This window comes from Silurus meridionalis, chromosome 28 (genome assembly GCF_014805685.1).
Source record: "Silurus meridionalis isolate SWU-2019-XX chromosome 28, ASM1480568v1, whole genome shotgun sequence".
NCBI lineage: Eukaryota > Metazoa > Chordata > Actinopteri > Siluriformes > Siluridae > Silurus > Silurus meridionalis.
This window is the reverse complement of record NC_060911.1, coordinates 9,302,721-9,324,933: the sequence shown is the minus strand read 5'-3', so window position 1 is coordinate 9,324,933 and position 22,213 is coordinate 9,302,721.

Below are 22,213 nucleotides of genomic sequence, written 5' to 3'. Positions count from 1 at the left end.
TGCTCCGACATGCACTGTTAACCGTGCGACCTCATATAGGCAGGTGTCGTTCCAAAGCATGTCCAATCAACTGAATTTATCAATCAAGTTGTAGAAACATCTAAGGATGATCAGTGGAAACAGGATGCACCTGAGCTCAATTTTGAGTGTCATTGCAAAGGCTGTGAATACTTATGTACATGTGATTTTTCTTATTTTTTTAATTACATTTTTAATACATTTGCAGAGATTTCAAAACAAACTGTCATTATGGGGTATTGTTTGTAGAATTTTGCAGGAAATAATGATTTTAATCCATTTTGGAATGAGGCTGTAAAATAATAAAAATATGGAAAAAGTAAATCGCTGCCAATACTTTCCGGATGCACAGTACGTCCGTGTGCCTACCTGGTTTCTGTTGAATGGCAGTTCTCTTTCATCCTTATCAGGATCACTCTATATAGGTACGGTTTTGTCCAGAGAAGATATTGTGGAGAGACACAGTTGGGGGTTGGGGTGGTGAATGAAAGGGTTGCTATAGAAACAGTCAGGGAGTTAAACTTTTCCTCCTCATGTAAACGAGGGTTCAGTAGAGTCTGCGTTCAACGATCGCCAATCTCCATGTCGAGTTTCTGGGCGTAGCGCTCGTTGATGGGCGCCTCCATCACAAAAGGGACACGTGTTGCATTATGGATGCGACTGATTTTTCGACGAAGAACCATTTTGCAGCCAGTATGGAGAGAGTGCAGTCATGGATACAAAAAGAGATTCAGGGCTCTTTCAAGGCGAAAGATGAAATAAAAGGGGACACAAAGCACTTTGGCAAGATGTGTTCAGAATCATAATGCCCTGTGAAAGTATCCTGAGCCAAGGCGTGAATCCAGATGCATTTGGAAATGCAGTTAGCAGTGCGTATGAGCACATACACGGATTTATAAAGCATTCAGTTCCTCCTCATGATGGAGATTCATTGGAATAGAAAGGCAGATTGAAGACGGATAGCAAGATGGGCGAAAAAGGATAAAAACCTAAGCTGTAGGTTTCACAATTTATAGACTATCAAAAAAAAAAAAATTTAATCATGAACCATGTACGTCTACACTTCACCAGTGGTGGTTTCATACTATACTTCATATATTATACACTGATGTGCTCATTTGCTTTCTTTGAATTCTCTTTTACCTTTTTTTTAAATTCTACACAGGACTAAAAAAGGTCTGTCTGTGTACCTTCTAGTCATTCAATTATCATTTTAGTAAGAGAATTTGAAAAATGAAAAAGGACCGTTATTTTTTTTATTTTCTTCTAATAAACCATCACCAAACTACTGCAAAAAAAGTCATTTTTCTGTTTCTTGGTGGATGCATGGAAAAGAAAAACAGAGAAACTAAAACAGAATTGTTTGTATGCCTAATTGCAGAATTACATAAGCAAAACTTTACAGCAGCATCAAATGAATAAACGTAGATGATCTACCTAATACACACCTAATATTTTATTAGGTATGAGCTATTTTACATAGAGTTTTATTGAATGAATATCTGCAATATGTAATGAAAATCGATTTTCTTGTCGTCACTAATATATGATATAATAATGTGGACTTCGCATAGACGTATGCACATGGGCCATCAACTTCTGGTATTTAACCAAAGCAATCAAGCCTATTTACAAATAATCTGCAAAGTACGTATTCTCTTCCTAAAACTATTATAAAGATGTTTTCACGGCGTCTTTTCTTTCCTCAGATATATATGAGAAAAGAAAAACTCGACTGAAAAATAATTTTTAATGACTAAACATTTGTTTTACTGATGTTTTACTATTAGTCTGAAATCAAGCACCAAAATCCGCCATAATGCACACATTCGGCAATTAAAACCATCTGTGTGGGAACACAGCAAAAGTTCCTTTTGGTGTCCTGATGATTTACATAATTTAAAACATTGTAAACAAGCTTGTCTGTTTGCGCAACTGGCTCAGTGCAAAGCAAAAGAAGTAATGGGAACCTGTGTTTTTTTTCTCCGTGTGTTTATTTCATGTGTTTATTAGTTCTATAAAAAGTTATTTGAAAAACATGTTTACCGTCTTTAAAAAATGTCCATGTTGTATACGCCCTATTCTTAGGGTGGTTTTAGTAATAATATACTGTACATACATTTGCATTAAGCATCCATATTTGTCTATTCCCATGTTGATTAGTGTAATAACTCAAAAAATATTAATTTAAGGTACATTTATAACATAAAAATGTTACGTTTTTGTTGTTTGTTTTCTTTTCTGTGCATCCACAAAGAAACGTAAAAAAAAACTTTTCTGTATTTTTGTTTGGAATATTAGGAGTAAATGAAAAAAATAAATGGTCCTGTTTCAGTTTTTTAATGCTCTTTTTTTACAGACCAAAAATGTAATTAATACATTAAAATTCCATAAACACTGTATTTATACAACACTATTAAAAATCAAGCATGTTTCCATGTTACATTATTGATAACAACAAATGTATACTAATTACATAGGTAGTCACATACAATTCAATAATCTGGCTGATTAAGTTTGTTCCTAGTGTGCATAAACCTAAAACGTACAAATTGAAAAAATAAATCTCACATTTATAGTATAATTTCCATTCACAGAAATAAAGCATGAACGTTATCTGCACGGTAGCTATCCTTTTATAGCAACTACATTTGTACAGTCTATACAAGTAAATAAATACGAGGGGGGGATGGTTTGAAAAAGTAAAACTAGGAATTTTAAGTTTATAAAATAAACTAATTTCTTAAACTGCATTTAGTTTTTGAAAATCTCCTTTTTAATTTATACACTAATCCCATCCTAGTACAGCCTGCTTCAGTTCGTCATTAGAGAACCACCGTGATCGTCACTGACTGACATACGGCCATCTTTGAAACGTTTACACCATTCAAATATCTTACTGTGGCACTAACACTGTTGTCTTCAATCTTGATTAACGGTCTCTGGACTGACCAGCGACATGTGCACCACCTATCAGTAATAGTACACACTAGCCACTAACTACTGTGTGTGTAGTAGTCATATTAGCCTCCATTTTTATATTTGTACAATTAACAACCCATGTATATACATTACATTTTCAACAGTCCAAACCAAATTTAATAGGCCATACAACAAAGCAGTTCTAACCACAGTCCTAACTTTCCCTTTCACTCTTGCAGATACTCTAATACAAATCACTCCTGCCACTCTTCTCCACCCACTCCACCCTGTCTGCACTCTTTTCTTCACAAAGATTGGCTAATTCAATTTTACTGAACAATTGACTAAACAGGGGCTCGGGTGTAATGATTGTGCTTTAATGGATACATTTAGAAAAAGATTAGCTATTGAGTGAAAACCATATTTTCTACCACAGTAATTAATTGCAATCCTAGTAGCCACTTGTTAGATTGAGGAAATGTTTATTGCTAGGTTTAGTATGTTGTGATAGACAATGTTTGAGAGTGAGGCTTATCACATGGAGGACATGCTTTACTTGGGCAGCAAACAGCAACATTATGGCAGTGTTAACAGCGAAGTCATTTATAGTCGTCCTTCAGGCTTCATGCTCAAGGTCAGAATGAGTCATAGAGCAAAATGAAAAACCTCCTCAGAAACTGTCGGAGATAAGCTAATGGCAGCAAACAGACAGCTGCCAATATTGTACTACATACAAAATAGTCATTTTACACAGACACACTAACAGAGGGCTGCATTACAGAGTTCTCATCCAGAATTCTGAATGCCATTACTAAAGCAAAAACCCCAATTAACACAAACAAGTCTCCTTGCACTGTAGCCACAGTTGCACCACCTCAACTACATCATCTCTAGCAGAAGCATCGATATTAACCTCAAAATTATAATTTTTTAAATAATACAAAAAAATTATTTTCCTAATGGTAGGAAATTAGTGCAAATTGGTCATTTTCTTTTTTTCCTTTTTTGGCTGTCCTTTCCTCACGATGTCGAATATGTCTTGAAAAGTCAGTCTTGTTAATGTCCTTGTAAGTATATCTGTGACCAAATCCATTTCTTCCCCTCTGTCAGCCATTATTAGACTAAAAAAAGACTATTAAATGCATAAAATATACCTAAGCTTTGCAGCAAAATCAGTTTGAGAGTTTGACTAGCGCATAATCTGACCATCCAGCCGCCACTGGTGCCAAAACACCATGTTTTCAAGGTAAGTACTGTTACTGAGAGAAAAAAGCAAGATATCATTGTTATACAGTAGATGGATGAGTAAAGGATAGATGAAGGATGGAGAAAGCAAACAGCAATTATTGCAAGGGCTGTATAAGCATCTTTAGTGAATTAAAGAGTGATTGGTGGGTTGATGGATGCAAAGTAGAACCCACAAGAATCCTTGCAAATCAATATCTAAGGATGGATGACTATAGACCATCCTAAAGCTTCTCCAGTACTCGATCAGAATGAGGCAGCACAAATCAATACTATCTATTCAGTGATGATTTAAAGATGGGTTTGGTTTAGCATTAAAAATGCTCCATCCATCTGTGACTAAATCTGTGAGTTTCTATCCAAACACAAAGTATTCAAGACAAAATTAACTGTAAACCGCTGCTTATTTAGTTCTTGAAAGCCAGATTTTTATAACGGAGTCCTGTTCATCACTAAACATGGAGGGACGACTTAGTTTTACAGTAGGTGGCTGTTTGACAGAAGTGGAAAGTAATAAAATGTTGTTTTCAAGTAAAAGGACTGTTACATTCTACTTTATTAGATATGTAACTAGTAGGACTGTTAAAGTTCAAGTTACGGGTTAAAAATCTACACAATTAAAAGTAAATGCTCATTTAAAATTAACTTTTACTTTTTCTTAACAGCAGGGGTGGGGAAGGGAATTCTAATTTAGTGGATATAAATATTAAAAAACACCTTTACAATTTAAAATTTAAAGTGCAATAACACACAAAAACCCCACAACAATCCATGACTTGGCAGCGCAAAAGAAAAAAAAAAAAAAAAAATTAATAAAAAAAAAATCACCTGTTATAATGTCATTTAGGACAATGAAAAAAAAATCGCAAATGCATATTTAGAATTCAGACAATGAGCGTACACATTAAACTTTTGATCCGGTAGTGTTTCGCTTTCAGCTGGGTCTGCATAACTTCCACCTGTCTCATCTGTCTCCATCTTTTTTTCTTGCGAGTCTGCAAGTTTGTTCTCCACTCATCAATCAATCAGTGCAGTAGTGCAGTGTCTGGGGCACGATTTTTTTTCCTTTGCATTATTTTTGTTTTTTTCTCTTTTGAAATAACATATAATGAATATGTAAAATTTATTCCAGAACAATACTTTAAACTAAATATTCTCAATATTTATTGAGATACATTTACTGATTTTAGAAACTACTTTTGAAAGTAGTACACAAAAAACGATTAAATTACAGTAACGCGAGTAAATGCAATTCGTCACTTCCCACCCCTGCTGTTTGACTAGCGTAGCATCCAAGCTGACAGTTTCAAATAGACAGAGGTGAATTGCACATGCACGGAGAGAAGAAACAATAAAGTGTTAATGCCTAATAAAGTCCTCTTTATCCCACCACAACTCTCATCCACCAAAGCATGGACTCCATAAGGCTTCTGAAGGTGTGCTGTCATATCTGACAAGTTCTTAGCAGCAGATCCTTTAAGATCTGTATAAATTGTAAGGCGGGGCCTCCATGGATTAGATTTGTTTATCCGACTCTGATCGGACTGGGATGTGGGAAATTTTAAGGCCAAGTCGACAATATCATGCACCACAAACCATCCCTGAACAAATGTTTCAGTGTGTCAGGATGCATTATTCTGTTACAAGAAACCATTATAGATGCGCCACAATTTCTGGATAGCGCAAAATAAAATTGGTTGAAAGGAACAAAATATCAATTGCTACTTTATTGACTCCTTGACTACAAATGAAAAAAAAAGAAAACACTCAAACACTTGCAAAAATTACTGGTTGTTTGCTTCATCAATTCAAGCTTCACATATAAAAATGAGTTTCGCTGTGAAAACTTCCTGTGTGCCGTGTCACTTCATCCATCCATTTATAGTCCAATAAGAATAATCTTGATTAGACAGTCAAAACTGCTTAATTAGACAAATCCTTTCTCCAGTTTTTAGAATTAGCTCCATCTCACTGATCACTGTCTATTTAGTGATGGATGGATGACAAAGAAATGGAAACAAGAATTTTCATGTGTACTCAATAAAAATACAAAAACAGCTCTGAGCCAATGCTGGTTAATGAGCCTGGAGAATGACAAACGGTTTAATGAATGGTTGGATGGAGGTATGGATGGTGTTGACCAGATGGAGCAGAGCTTGGCTGGACAATGGATGTGTTTGGAGAGGATGCAGATGGTAGATTATCAATGACAGATGCTCTTTTGTGTGGTGACAGTGAGGACACTGGTGGAATCAATTTAACCTGATATTATATATATACAATATATATATATATATATATATATATATATATATATATATATATATATATATATATATATATATATCAAACATGGAATTTTGCAGGAATTTGGTTTTTGTTGAGAATGTTGAATGTTTGTTGAATGATGCAATTTGACTGAAAATCGGAGAAGTGAAATCGTTCCAGATATCAGCACAGGGCACGATGATGAAATCTGTGAATGACTGCACTGACACAACACTTAAAGAGAGGGAGGCGAAAAATAAAAGCTAACTCACTTATTAACCACAAAACATTTTGTACGAACCATAGAAAAGATTATTTAATTATTTAATACATTTAGTATAAATTGAATTCTTAGTTAAATATTGCAATATTCTTTTGTTATGGAAAATGAAGCTCCAATTCCATTTTGTATAGTATATTAGACGGCATCACGCAGGACGTGCAGTTTGAAGATCTTAAGATTGGAGCGACATTTTGCTACCACACTGTTAAATGCTTGATTCTTATCAGTTAGGTGTTTGTTAAAATTCAGGAACAGCAGTTTAGACATTACAGTTTCGAAAGTTTGGGATTACTGATCTGATATTACTATTGTTTTACCTGTATGGTATGAGTCTTTGTGTCAGTGCTTTGTAAGAGTCAGGACTTTGCACTTTTCAGCATGACAAGTTCCAGATTTGCATCTGAAACTAAGATAGGTAAAGAAATAAAGCTGGCAATTAACAACCTTTTATAGCTACGTTAAATAATAACAGCAATTAGTTTACTGTGGACATATATAAAGCAGTAAGACTTTCGCTATGGTATAAGAATGATAAAGCATTTTGGAACAAGCAGTTATCAAAAATATTCTACCAAAAAATACGACAATCATTTTAGTGTAACTGCACCCCACCAAATGGTTTGTTTCTTTTATATAAAACATGTTCTGCAGCTTTTACTGCTAACTACAACTACGTTTTAGTACAATGTAAAAAAGAAAAAAAAAATATATATATATATATATATATAAGATTGCAATATTAAAGTCGAAGTAATTCGAGAATTAAGTCATATCAATACGAGTTTGAAGTGGTAATATGTTGAAAAAAATCGAGAATTGCGAGAAAGTTTTCACTGTTTTGCATATAATAGATGTGGAGGATTTGGTTAAATCCTACTTTAGGCTAGGATTAAGGAATAAGGAAAGTCTTTTGGCGCATCAGTACAGAATTATAATTAGTAAACGGACACTACTACAGGAGTGTAGAAAAGTTAATTTATTCAGAAGACAAAAATCAGAGGGACATGAAAGAAATGGCCTTTTGTGCAGTCCGAATTGGTGACCACTGGTCGACTAATTATATCGATGGTTACATTCGACCCTGAAGGAGTTGAACACCGGTGCACTAGACATCGACTTTTTTTTTTCTTTCTAAATATCTCTTTCATATATTCAAAATATTATGCTTGTCATATTGCTACGAATTTAATCTTAGATTTTGTTTATTTATTATTTTTACGTGGCGCTATAATGCCATCGTATCTAGGGTGGGAACAATAATAAATCAATTCCCGATTTAAAAAAAAAATGCATTGTGCCTCTCATGCTTCAGTAATGTAACACAAATCCTTACCTGGGTTAATAATTCACACTCACTTAAACTCTTAAAAAGGGAAACCATTGATCTTTTTCACAGATGAATTTGGAGAGGGTGTGGAGATGAACATGGGTTAAGTGGTAACCCCTCTCAACCAAATGCACGCGCACAGGGATTTGCACATAAGGCGAGACAGAGGAGAGGGAGTTCTCTCTCAGTAGTGTGTAGGTGGGTTTGTGTTGACTGCTTTTTGCTGAAAAAGGCTAGAAGCTGGACACATCCACACAAAAGCTGATAGTAGTGCATTCATCAAAGGTTATATACATGTATGTTCATTACATATCTAAAAGTAGAATGGAATGTTTCTGTAATAGGGAAAATAATCAGTCACATGACTAGGTGTCCCAAAGTCTGTCTTCTGTCTTTTTTTGGAACACATTTACTATAATGAGTGTCAGAACAATTATATATTAACGGTATGCATATTCGTACCGAACCAGGGCTTTCGGTTCACTGCACACGTGTAACAAATAAAATTCTTTTTACATGCGAAGCAATGTTAAAATCTGAGTTCCCCTAACGAACGTATTAAGTGGCAGACCGTAAATTTGTTTAGCCTTGCACTTTGAGTGTCACTTTTTTATTTATTATCATCAAAGTTGAAAAGCAATGCTAGGAGTACAGTATAAAAAAGAAACGAGTAGTGTGTTGTAAAACACGCGATTTTGTTTCGCCACTTCCTGCATTTTTACGAATGTTTAACGATCTGGATACTTTTGCGTTTTCTGTCCAGCTTCAAGAATTTCTCTTAAAAGGAGAAAATCCTGACAACTCTGCATATCGTTAAGTAGATCATATCTTAAAAAAATTACATTAAATGTAAAACATTTATATACACATCTGTATTAACCAAATAGGGTCTAACAAATGAAAAATATTTAAATGTTTCTATTTATACAATTTTAATTAATTGAATTTGTGCCAATCAATATATATAAAAAAGTGTATTGCATTAATATTTTATTTAATATTAAATTTTTTTTAAATAAAATGTTATTTAACCAAGCAGGCATTTTATAATTTTTTATTTGAACAGTTACAAATGATAAAAATAATAATAATAATAATAATAACAAACTGCAATAAACAAAATGTTTTGCATTTCTTCCCACTAACTGTAACAAAATCAGACCAAAACGCAACTTTAAAACCGATGTACTGAACTGTGAGTTGTGTGTACCGTTACACTCCTACCATTTATTATTGTAATTTTCATAAGAGCTTGTAAATACTGACACTGGAGACACACTCTATAAATTCATCCCTGTATAGAAAAGTGTGCCAAAAAGAATAAACGAGTGAAATAATAGACCTAAACCTGAACAAGTGCCATCATCCATGTCTCCTTTGAGCAACAGGAAAATAGCACGCAGGGCAAAGATCATCTGATTGTTATTTCTCAACTAAACCCCTAGAGTGTAAAACCTATGAATTTCTTTGCACATCCTGGAAAATAAGAGCGAGTCACCAGGCTATCCGGTTTAGCACGGAAAAATAAAGTGGACAAACAAAGCTAAATGATAAAGACATAGCGAGCGAGTGGAGATTAGATTTTTTTTCTTCACAAAGCCTCCCAGCCATTTTGGCCATTACTGTTTGTTTGTGTGTTTGTTCTGAAGTGGCTTGAATGCTGCCTGTTATCCAGTGACTCTCATTGGATAATGACTTGTCATTGCATCAGGTTCTCTTTTCCCCCCACACACACAACAACAAAAAAAAGAAAACGTGTGTGTTTTTTTCCCCACTCTATGGCCAGAATCTCATTATCTCTCCTGCCGAGATGCTGAAGCACTCAATGAACACAGTTGGAGGGCTAAACAGTCTCACACACACCACATGGTCATGATTCTAGATGCTATGGAGAGGCCAGCTGCTCTGTGTGCATTTGCTACAAAAATAAAGTCTTATCTGGCACCAAGCTAAACTTTAAAAACATTTTTTTTTAAATGTAATAATTCAATATTTACCAGATATATAAAGAATAAAAGCTCAACCCCTTTCCTGAATGCAACGCTGTGTTGCGTAAAGTGCTCTTTGATTATTGTAATTACATGTATTTGAAAGCATTTGGCATTCTTCGAACATCCTACTTCCAACAGAAAGTGAAGCTACTCATTTACGATCATTTAGATCGCTCGCGGAAGCAGAACTGAAATCAGATCTTCACCTTATTAGCTTTACCACAACCTCAACATTTATACCTAGCAGTTTTCAGAAACGTGTTCAAGTCAGGAGAGTTATATATAATATATAAATAAATTCCAAAGTTATTGTATAAACACAATGATATTTATGCAATCACACACAAACCAGACAAAGTTTTTACTAAATAAAATTTACCGGCTTCCGGTCCGCTGTCACTGCAGAGGCGAATCACTTTACACGTGAGCTGGCTATATTATATTTATTAATTATATAAATTATATTTATTAATACATATATTTATTTCCTTTAGCACATTATGATTCAGTATTGGGTTTTTTTTATAATTTCAGTAATATTTTACATGGAATGTTAGTTTTTGCTTCAGTATCCGATTTCAGAACAATCGGTTAATATGCTTTTGGCAAGTAAAATCCACCATCGGTCGACCTCTAGTTATTAACATTGCCTAATTATTTGTTAGATTCAAGCACCAACCATATGCATAAGTCAATCTTTTGACTTCAAAAGCAATGAATATGGAGCATTTCAGAATGATAGTAATAATTCAATTCAATTCATTTTTATTTGTATAGCGCTTTTAACAATGAACATTGTCTCAAAGCAGCTTTACACAGATAATGCGGTGATTAAATGTAAATATGTTCTTTGTAAGTAATAATAATGCTATTTCAATAGGCTATATACTGTATCTCTTGAAAAGTAATGCTCATTTGTTTGTATGGTGCATAACAACTAACAGTGTAGTATACAAAAAGAAAAAACAGAAGATAGAAGCCTAAACAGGTCAAATAAGTGAATGGAGATGTTGGTCATTCATGTGGATTTTTAAAATACAGCATAAAAGGTTGTTAGTACATTACAGGATTTTATTGTGTAAGTCAGCCAGCCTGCAGTGTGTTTTTTTATTTTATTTTTTTTGGCTACAATAATGTTTAAAGAGGATTTAACAGAATTTATTAAGAAAACAATTCCATTTTTGTCCTTGAGCGTAGCCTTGCCAGGGATGCATTTTAAAATCTGTCCGTGTAAAGATTTGGCAACTGCCAATTATTCTGTACACACAAAACCTGTTTTCCTTGGCTTTTTTTTTTTTTTAATCACTTGGAGAAAGTGTGTGAGTGCATAGGTATGAAATATAACTAGGATTTATGTTTTTTCTTGTATTTTGTCTTTTTGTACATGAATGAACAGCCTTTATTTGCCACATGTACATTACAGCACAGTGAAATTCTTTTCTTTGCATATCACAGCTTGTTTTAAAACCTCAGCGCACATAGACAGCCATGATGCAGAGCCCCTGGAGCACAAAGGCTTGAGGGCCTTGCTTAAGGGACCCAAGAATATCAGCTTGGCAATACCGGGGCTTGAGACCACGACCTTCCAATCAGTAACCCAGAGCCTAAAACACTGAGCTCCCCATGTGCACTTTGTGTTGTTAGGTCAGAGGTTTTGTGTAGTTCTGTGTTTTTTTTGTTAATGTTGCACTGTGGTCCTGGGGAACCATTGTTTCGATTCACTGTGTACTGCACTGTATAATTTTGAAATTACAAATCTGACTTGACTTGTATGGTGGGGGTGTGCAGTTCCTGAGGTTATGTTACTGTTTGTAAGTTTTGGTTAATAAGGTTACAGAGGGTGGGATTACTGTAGTCAAGGTTACTGGGGTATGAATTACTGTAGTCACGGTTACTGAGGGTGGGATTACTGTAGTTAAGGTTACTGTGGTTGAGATTACTGTAGTTAAGGTTACTGAGGTTGAGACTACTACAGTTAAGGTAACTGAGGTTAGAATTACTATAATTAAAGTTACTGAGGTTCAAATTACTATAGTTAAGGTTACCAAGGTTGATATACTGTAGTTCAAGTTACTTAGGTTGGATTGACTGTAGTTATGATTACTGAGAATGGGATTACTATAGTTTAGGTTACAGATGGTGGGATTACTGTAGTTAGTTATAGAGGTTAGAATAAGTGTTAAGTTTACAGAGTGTGGGATTACTGTAGTTAATGTTACTGAGGTTAGAATTACTACAGTTAAGGTTACTAAGGTTAGAATTACTGTAGATAATGTTACTGAGGTTGGGATTACTACTGCTAAGGTTACTGAAGTTGTGATTAATGTTGCAAAGGTTAGTGAGATTGGGATTACTGTTAAGGTTAATGAGGAGATCATTTACTAGAGGTGAGGGTTTCTGTAATTAAAGATACTGTAATATGGTTTACTGAGACATGCTTACAGAAGATTAAGTTAGCTTCATTAAAAATAGGTTTTAGAGAAGGCAAGGCTTTTTCAAAGATGCAATGATGTTTATGTCAGTGGAAATACCCTTTCAGAGAGTGTGAAACTGTGCAAAGAGTGGGGCTGACTGGTCTACCAACAAGGCGGAGGGGGCTGAACCCAGAATAATGCGTTAAATAATAATTGGTTATCAACCTGATAACAGTGGTGGTTTAATTTCACACATCAACATCAGTTATATAATTATCAACAGAAACCCCGCTGTGCACACGTAGCCTAGTGTTTCAGTCTTAGCAATTTACGGTTAAGAAGGCGAGAACGTACAGCCCCTCATTATATCTTAAATCCTTGTAGGGATAGCAGGAACGAATCACAACGCACATAGCACTCTCATTACAGAGCCACTTGGGGAAAAAATAATTAACGTGGACTTATATTACCAGTTACAATCCGAAACAAAAGATGAAGAGAAGAATAATCTAAAGGGGGACTCTGTAGATGCATTGTTATTCTTTACTGATGAGATTAATAAACCTGTTCAGCTAGACAATATTAAGTCTAATTTCTTACTTAGAAATTTCCCCACTGTGGGACGAATAAAGGTTTATCTTTATCTTTATCTTATTTGTTTATTACATGTTTAAATTATTAAAAACATCTGTGTGTTGTGGAGCTTAAAAGTTAGGACAAAGTTCCAATGGCCTGCTAATGCTGCTGAACCGCTAATTTATACAATAAGACTTTTTCTTGGTGCATTAGACATGGTGAGATGGAGACATGCACTAGAATAAACAAAGGAAGCATCCTCACTGGAGATGAACCTACCTGATTTATTCAAAAACAAGACAAAAGAAGCCCAAATATATGATTTTAGTGAGATTCACTTATTCATTTTGTAGAATTTTTAAAGTAAAAGACTGATTTTTTTTTTAGAAGAAGAATTAACACACCATTATATAGTGTGTGAAAACTGTCATCTTACTAACTTATTTAATGTCTAACTTTTTAAAAAATTCAGTCGAGGCATAATTTCAGGTCAAGTCTTAAAATTGCATTTCTGCCCTTTTTTCTATGCAAATCAGCCCACCCTCTTAACCAGCACTACTATTTGCAGAGAGTTAATGATTTAAAACTGCACTGTAGTTTAGCGGTTACGGATTTGGGGCTAATAAGGCACAAATCACCATCAGTATAAAGTTCATAATTAGGCATAAATAAGCAAATCAGACCCTGTAGGTGATTATTCAAGCACTGGAGCCAGCTAAAGATTTGTTTTAAATTCTAATAATCTTTATTAGATATTTCACCAAATAAAAAAAACAATCCTACCTTATTCTTTCAGTTTCCTTTGTTCTACAGACAAAGGAATGAGTAAAATGATAAAGTAAATTGTGCTGGTCTAACCTTCAGTCACTGCTAGGATTCATCATTCTAAGGTTCAAAACAGCTACAGAACTGAATAGCTATATCTTAGGTGTGCTAGTTAACTTTTAACCTACATGAACTCTGCTCTGATTGGTCAGAATGTGTGGCAGAGGAGCACAATCAATAAGTTGTAATGAGATGATTGTTTTGCATTTATAAAAGAAGTCTCATTAGAGGTGATCCTAGACCTTCCAACCTTGTGTTGTGTCTCCAACAAGACAAGCTGCATTTTTTCCCCCTCACACTTTGATCGAGAAAAAGAGGAGGGTATGGAGGACCGTTTCCGACACATAAAAAAGAAGTTTGCCTAATTGTGACTATTTCCTGCTATACCGAATTTTTTATATTTATACACCTCTCTTGATTCAGACTTTATTCCTTTAAAAATCGACTTTATTTCTCCCAATTCTGAGTTCTTTACCAAGATGTGGCTGAGCGATCACTTCTGCTCCTGCTTTAATGTTACAGCGCAATGCATGTACATAGACAGGATCTAAAGCTACATGGGCTGCGTCTGCTCTCTTTAGGTACAGGGCAGAACAGTTTGTCAAATCCAAGTCTAAAATAATTTATTTTCAGTGTAAAGCTTTCTGGCACTACAGAGGGGGTGGACGCTGCCCAAATGGCAGAAAAGAGTCAGATTTGTGAGAAAGGTCAAATTTTGAGAAATAAAGGTTGAATTGCAAGAAAAAAAAAAGTCAGAATCATGAAAAATGTGTAATTGCAAAAACGTATTTAAAAAAAAAAATCAATATATTTTTTAAAAATTCGGAATTGGAATCTTAAGAAAATTGGAAGAAATAAAGCCGCAATTAGGCAAACCTTGTTATTTTTTTGTGTGCCAGAAACGGACTTTCTTAGATGTCAACTCTAATGCAAGTGAAAATGGGAACCAACTTTTGACAGACATTTCACAATATTAAATGTAATTATAAATGAATGAAAAAGTGAGACATTAAAATTATAATTGTAAAACTGGCGCATGGGGGAAAAAAACTATTTGTGCTGTTACAGAAAACTTCTGATGGCAGCTTCGATGGCTATTTCCGTGGCAGAATAACGGAGGGTACGAGGAGATGTTATCGAGTTTTGTTTATAGCAGCAGTTCTATGGAGTTTAATGTTCTGTAAGTATTCTAGAATTTTCTTTGGTGTTACATTTTTGGAAGATTTTAACATATATATTTATATATACACACATATTGAGCAGAAAAAGCTCTTTCTTGTTTTTAAGTGTATTGCAGTCAATTAATGTGTTTTATGGTCCTGTTTGTTTTACAGTGAAACAGTAAACTACTGGCTGGTAACAATAACTCTGCTTACCATTAAACCACTTCCCATCACACTGTTGATTCTCCCATAACGGCCCAGCCACAGGCATTTACTCCCTTCCATGATGTAATGTGGGACAAAGAGAGCCACGCTACCACATTTCACACCTCATCCGTATGCGAGTAAAAGGCGGTAACATGAATGTGGAGCAGGTGCTACTGACGTACACCCCTGTAAACATCTGTCAGGGGAAATTCACAGTGCGATGAGTCACTCCTCTTTTAACAGTGTGATGTGCATCTTATTAAATGGCTTTTAGGGTTGTGTATGTTTAAGACGGGGGTGGGGGGAGAGAATCGTTAGTGCGAGTTGAGGCTGGGAATTTGATTTACTAAAATATATATATATATATATATATATATATATATATATATATATATATATATATATATATATTTTTATATCTATATAAAATATATAGATTGTTTTTCTTTCTTTCCAGCACCAGTTGTCTTACATTTTTTTGTTGCAAGATAAGCAGTTTGATGTGCGAGTATTCAAGAACTTTTGACGTCTGGTACAGACTCAGAAAGACTAAATATATCGAGCATTGAATAGAACACGGAAGAATAACGTTATTAAATTTAGGGGGGGAAATAAAGACCAACAATCTTAATTTTTTGGAGAACACATTAAATCAGACTTGGAAATGTCTTTTTCCTGGAACTGTAAATGTTATAAAAGGCATATAAAAAGATGATTTGAGGTGGGAGCTCAGTGGGTAAGACATTGCTTTCTGGATCAGAAGGGCACAAGTTAAATTCCCAGCACCACCAATGTTCCAAGGGCCCTCAACCCTCAACTGTTCAGTTCTAAGTCGCTCTGGATAAGGGCAAGTTAAATGCTGCAAACTTAAAAAAAAAAAATTTGATTTGAAGAAAGAAAAAAAAAAAAGAAAAGCTCAGTGGCTTTGAAGAAAACATAGGACTGGTATCAGTTGATTCTCAAGGTTTCATTATTTCTAAATTCAAGCTCCACTGACGAGGTCAGCAAATCCTAAGCAGCCTTTTGTAAATAAACATGCGTTTTGTAAGCATTGGAGATGGTTTGATATCTGGTAAGAACCTTGAAATAACAAAAGGTGTGGTGCTGAGGGAAAAAAAGGGAAAGAGCTTTTTCAATAATGTTTAGCATTTGTTTTCTTGTGTTTGTCCAGAGCAGTCTTGAAAGATGTTTTTAAAATAGAGAAAGATGCTTAAAATAACCAAGGCCTCGAAAAGTGTTCCAGTGCTCTTTCACCATTTTAACAACCAGGGAGGAAAGTTTTTTTAGCGTTCGTCAGCTTAGCCCTAAAAAAAAACTCCTTTGCTATACAGTATGTGGAAGTTGTATGTACAGTATATATGTAGGTTTGTTATACTAAGCACAATGTTCCATGTACAGCTGAACACCGTTACATTAAGTGGATGAAGACCGGCAAAGCCTAAAGGACAACTTGGTTATTACACGTCTTTCCTCTTTTAGCATTTAGCAATAAACTAATTATGTACACTTAGCATTCCTTTATACGCAAAGTGACTTCTGGCGTACTTAAAGGAGTGGAAACGTAATAAGTAGGGCTGTAGGAAATATGGAGTTTTTCCGGGCCACAGTCACCAGTGGCTTGCTCATTAGGGATAAACGTACAATTATAACGATCATCTTATACATTTTTAGTGCTTTATCTCTGTGAAGCTGCTTTGAGACAATGTTCATTGTCAAAATCGCTATACAAAAAATGATTTGAATAAAATTTAATTGAAAATACACTACCACTGACCAATAATCAATCACTTTTGAAGTATCTTTAATAAAAGGAGTCACAGAAGAAGCACAATAGTGGTGGACTCTAAGCTCATTTGGTTTACCTGGGTTCAAGATTCGTGTTGTGCCATCAGTCAAAACAAGTGTTTCTAATATAAAATGGTTTAGATTTCCTAGCACCCAATCAGACACCGAACTTCCATATAACGTCTACACATAGACTGGTTTTAACAGCAAAGACAAAGTCCTGGCTTCATATCCTGTGTACTTACTTTATTGCTAGACCCTTGGTAATCTGGCTGCGTTTTTCTTTATTGAATTGGTTGTAAAGGTCGAGCAGAAATGTCTCCCAGCTGCAGCATCACTTTATGACCTGCTGCTGTAGGCCAAAAACAGTGAAGAGCAAAATCAACCATGGAACATTCACGCTTTTTTGGGTGATAGGACCAAGATACGCTTTTTACTGTATGAGCAGCCACCCGCTCTCTTCCCCTGTACAGTATCTCACACAAGTGAGTACACTTATTAAAAGTGAATATTTGAGCAACTATTTTAGTAGAGCTTCTCAACAATTCTATAGAAATGAAACTTGGATATATTTTTATAGTCAATGGGCAGCTTGTACAGCAGTACAGATTGATTGTCCTCTGAAATTAATTAAACAAACAGCCATTATTGTCTAAATAACTGGCAACAAAAGTGAGTACACCCTAAGTGAACATGTTAAAAACTTTGTTCAAAGTGTCAATATTTTGTTTGAACACCATTGTTGTGCAGCACCTGCCTTAAACTTCCTGGGCATGGAATTCACCAGAGCTAAACAAGTTGTTGCTGGGATCCTCTTCCACTCCTTTATAATGACATCACGGAGCTGGTGGATGTTAGATACATAGCACTTCTCCACCTTCTGCTTGAGGATGCCCCACAGGTGCTTAATAGGGTTCAGGTCTGAAGACATACTTGGCCACTCCATCACCTTCACCTTGAAAACCATGTTTCCCTCAATTAACTGCAGCTCCCCAGTACCAACAGCACCCATGCATCTGCAGACCATGATGCTACCACCACCATGCTGGACAGTAGCTACTGGGTACTTCTCACCAGGGCGTTGACACACATGTCGGACACCATCCGACTCAAACAAGTTTATCCTAATCTCATCAGAACACAGGACATGGTTCCAGCAATTCATGCTCTTGGACAGGTCGTCTTCAGCAAACTGTTTGTGGGTCTTCATGGGAGCCAGCTTTAAAAGAGCGTTCCTTCAAAGATGACGGCAATGCAAACCAACTTGTTTCTGCAGCACTCGGGAATGTTTTTTGAAGCAGCTTCTGCACCAGATGCACAGCACAACGACACAACTTCTTGGATGGACCCTTGCGAAGCCTGTTCCAAGTGAAACCCGTCTTGGAAAACCTTATAGCCTCGGCCATCTTTGTGGAGAGCAACAATTTAAATTCTCAAAGCCTCATACAGTCTTTGCCAGGAGGTGCCATGTTGAACATCCAGTAGTCAGTATGAGAGAATTGTACTCAAAGCACCAAATTTAAACTGCTAATACAAGATACACAAATGTGTATGGTCCTGTCAAGCAGACAATGACATGATGAATAGGACATGTGGCTTTGCATGATTACACGATGTAGACCTAGTATCACTTAGGGTATACTCACTTTTGTTGCCAGCTATTTAGACAATAATGGCCGTATGTTATCTTTAAAGGACAGTAAATCGTACTGCTAAACAAGCTGCACATTGACTACTCTAAAATATATATCCAAGTTTCATTTCTATAGTATTTTCTCTTGAAAGGTTAATACAAAAATGGTTGCTAAAATGCGAGGGGTGTGCTCACTTTGACATACTGTATGTATTGAAATCATTAACAATATGCACCTTATTTGTGCTTAGATTATTGAACATTCCTAAACTAATCTCAATATATAAAGCAATTTAACCTTTGAGTCTGTCAGAATAACCTTGTGCATGTACACTGTGTTCCAAATTATTATGTAAGTAACATTTTAGTGGCATTTCCGTTTTTTTTTGTTTTTTTAAAGAAAGCTGTGTTTCTCATATTTTGAAATAACAGGTATCAAGCTCAGACAGGTCCGTTACTTAGTTTGCGAGGTGATCCAAGTTAAAAAAAGGAAACATACTTAAAGAGGTTGTTCCACATTACAGTAATCCATCTTCTATTAGGTTGCCACTTTATGGATTTTGGCAACCTAATATGTATACAGTACAGTATACATAATACCTGTATATCTTAAGGCTTCATAAATCATCTCGACACTCAATCCTTTCCTCTGCTCTTTAACACCTTCAACCTCTAATTTTTTGTTTATTCTAAAACCTACGTAATTTGAACAAATTCTATATGGGTACTCACCTGTAAAGATACAACTAGAATGATGACGATTAATTAAGAGTGCTTCACTTAACACGATGAAACAAAGGTACTGCATACCCAAGAAGAGCATTACAGCTCTTCTGAAAGCTTAATTTTTTAGGCTAGAAAATGCTCATTTTACCCCTAAAGTAATGAAAATAACTAATACTATCTATATACCTGAAAACTGTGCGATACAGCGAAAAAAGAATACAAAACTAATTTAGGTATGTTCCATGTAAAAACCCACGTTACAACGGGACCGCGAAAGCTAAACCGCGATGTGGCTAGGGATTACTGTATTAATCGAGTCATAGTTCTGATGCAATATGGGGAGCAAGAAATAATCTTTCTGAAGATGAAAAGCGTGAAATAGTGCAATGTCTTGCCAAAGGCATGCAAACAATTGATGTATCTCAAACTAAACAAAGATCATCGAACTATCAAAAGATGCGAGTGATTTACAACACAGAAGAATGCATCAGATAAAGGCTTACTGAGAAAGATTTCTGTCAGACAAATAAATTGTATTAAAAGGGCAGCTATAAAAAAAAATTATAATAAATTATTGAGCAGCAAACATATTTGAAGCTGCTGCTGTTCTGGGAGTACCAAGAAACTCTCGAAGGATCCTTAACAGGCTGGCCACCCCTAACCAAATCTCACATAGAGAAAACGTTTGCACGGAAATACATGAAGACTAATTTACGAACAGTTTTGTTTACTGACTAACGCCGTGCTACACTGGATGGTTCAAATGGATGGAGTTCTGAATGGCTGGTGAATGGCCACCCGGTTCCTACAAGACTGCGACGTCAGCAAGGATGTGGTGGCATGATGATTTGGGCCGGAATATTAGGAGAAAAATGGTAGGTCCCTTTAGGATCTCTGATGGAGGAAGGGATCTACAGAGAGGAAGCGAAATAAATCACAATTTGATGTGAACCTCGCACTTTACCAGGCACTTCTGACCAAATTTTCTTTGGATGTGACTTCTGCTAAAACTGCCTTCTACAAGGAAAAGCTCGAGGCCTCTGCACAAGATCCTAGTAAGCTCCACAACATCTCTTCACTACTTAACCCCCCTGCCACACCTGCTCCATCCTCCCTGACTACTAATGACTTTGCCTCCTTCTATGATGAAAAGATTAAGAAAATCTGCCAGACCTTCACTTCCTCCCCAACAATGACTACACAACACAGCCAGCAATCCACTATGTCTCTGTCAAGCTTCTCAACCTTAACAGAAGATGGGATACTGCAAGTCATCCAATCTTGCAATCCCACCACCTGTCCTCTGGATCCAATCCCTTCAACTATGCTTCAGACCATCACACAAGATCTCCTTCCCTTCATCTCCACAATCATCAACAGGTCAATAACATCTGGCTATATACTAACTACCTTCAAGCAAGCAAAGGTCATTCCCATCTTGAAAAAACCTGCTCTGGATCCATCAGACATCAACAGACCAGAATCACTTCTCTCCTTTCGTTTTAAATATCTGGAACGCACAGTTTTTAACCAGCTGTCTGTTTATCTCTTACAGAACAACCTCCATGATCCAAACCAGTCTGGGTTCAAAGCGGCACATTCCACAGACAGCCCTTTTGGCCGTTTCTGAGAAACTGCATGCTACTCGGTCAGCCAAGCTGTCATCTGTACTTATCTTCCTGGACCTTTCAGCAGCATTTGACACAGTCAACCACAAGACTTTTGTCAACCCTCAAGAGCCTCGGTATCCGCGGAACAGCAGGGAAATGGTTTGCTTCCTACCTGGAAGATCACTCATACCAGGTAACATAGAGGGGATCCACATCTGCCCCATGCAGACTCACCACTGGTGTCCCACAAGGCTTGGTACCTGGTCCCCTCCTTTTCTCACTCTATACCCATTCCGTTGGTGAAGTCATATCCTCACATGGGTTTTCTTACCACTGCCATGCAGATACACTCAACCAATTTTTTTTTCCCCCTCCATCAGATACCACATCTTCCGCTCGGATCTCGGCATGCTAGAGACATATCTTCGTGGATGAGTGCTCACCAACTAAAGCTCAACCCCAGCAAAACAGAACTGCTGATCATTCCAGGCGATTCATCTCCAGGTTTAAGATCTCCAAATAACACTTTATGACTCTCTACTCTCCCCTTCAGCCACTGCTCGTAACCTTGGGGGAACTATGGACAATAAACTATCCTTCTTCCCACATCGTTAATGTAGCTCGCTCCTGTCGTTTTCTTCTCCACAACATCCGAAGGATTTGACCATTTCTGTCCACACAGGCTGCCCAGGTGCTTGTTCAGTCTCTTGTGATTTCAAGACTCGACTACTGCAACTCTCTCCTGGCAAGTCTTTCCCTGAACGCTATTCGTCCACTGCAGATGATCCAAAATGCAGCTGCATGACTTGTGTTCAATCTGCCCAAGTTCTCCCACACCACCCCACTGCTGCACTCCCTTCCCTGGCTTCCAGTAGCTGCACGTATCAGATTCAAAACACTGATGCTTGCCTACAAGGCCAAAAATGGACCAGCACCATCTTACCTCAGAGACCTCATCACAAGTCACACTGCACCATGCTATCTGAGATCCTCCAGCACTGCTCGACTGTAACCACATTCTCTCAGAATGAGAGGTAAGTATACTTCAAGGCTCTTCTCTGTTCTGGCACAGAGGTGGTGGAATGAACTTCCCCTAGATGTCCATACAGCAGAGTCCCTGACTATCTTCAAGCGACGGTTGAAGACTTACCACTTCCTAAAACACTTAAATTAGCACTTTCCAAGTTTGCTTTATAGAATTCAAGAGCTATATTTATATT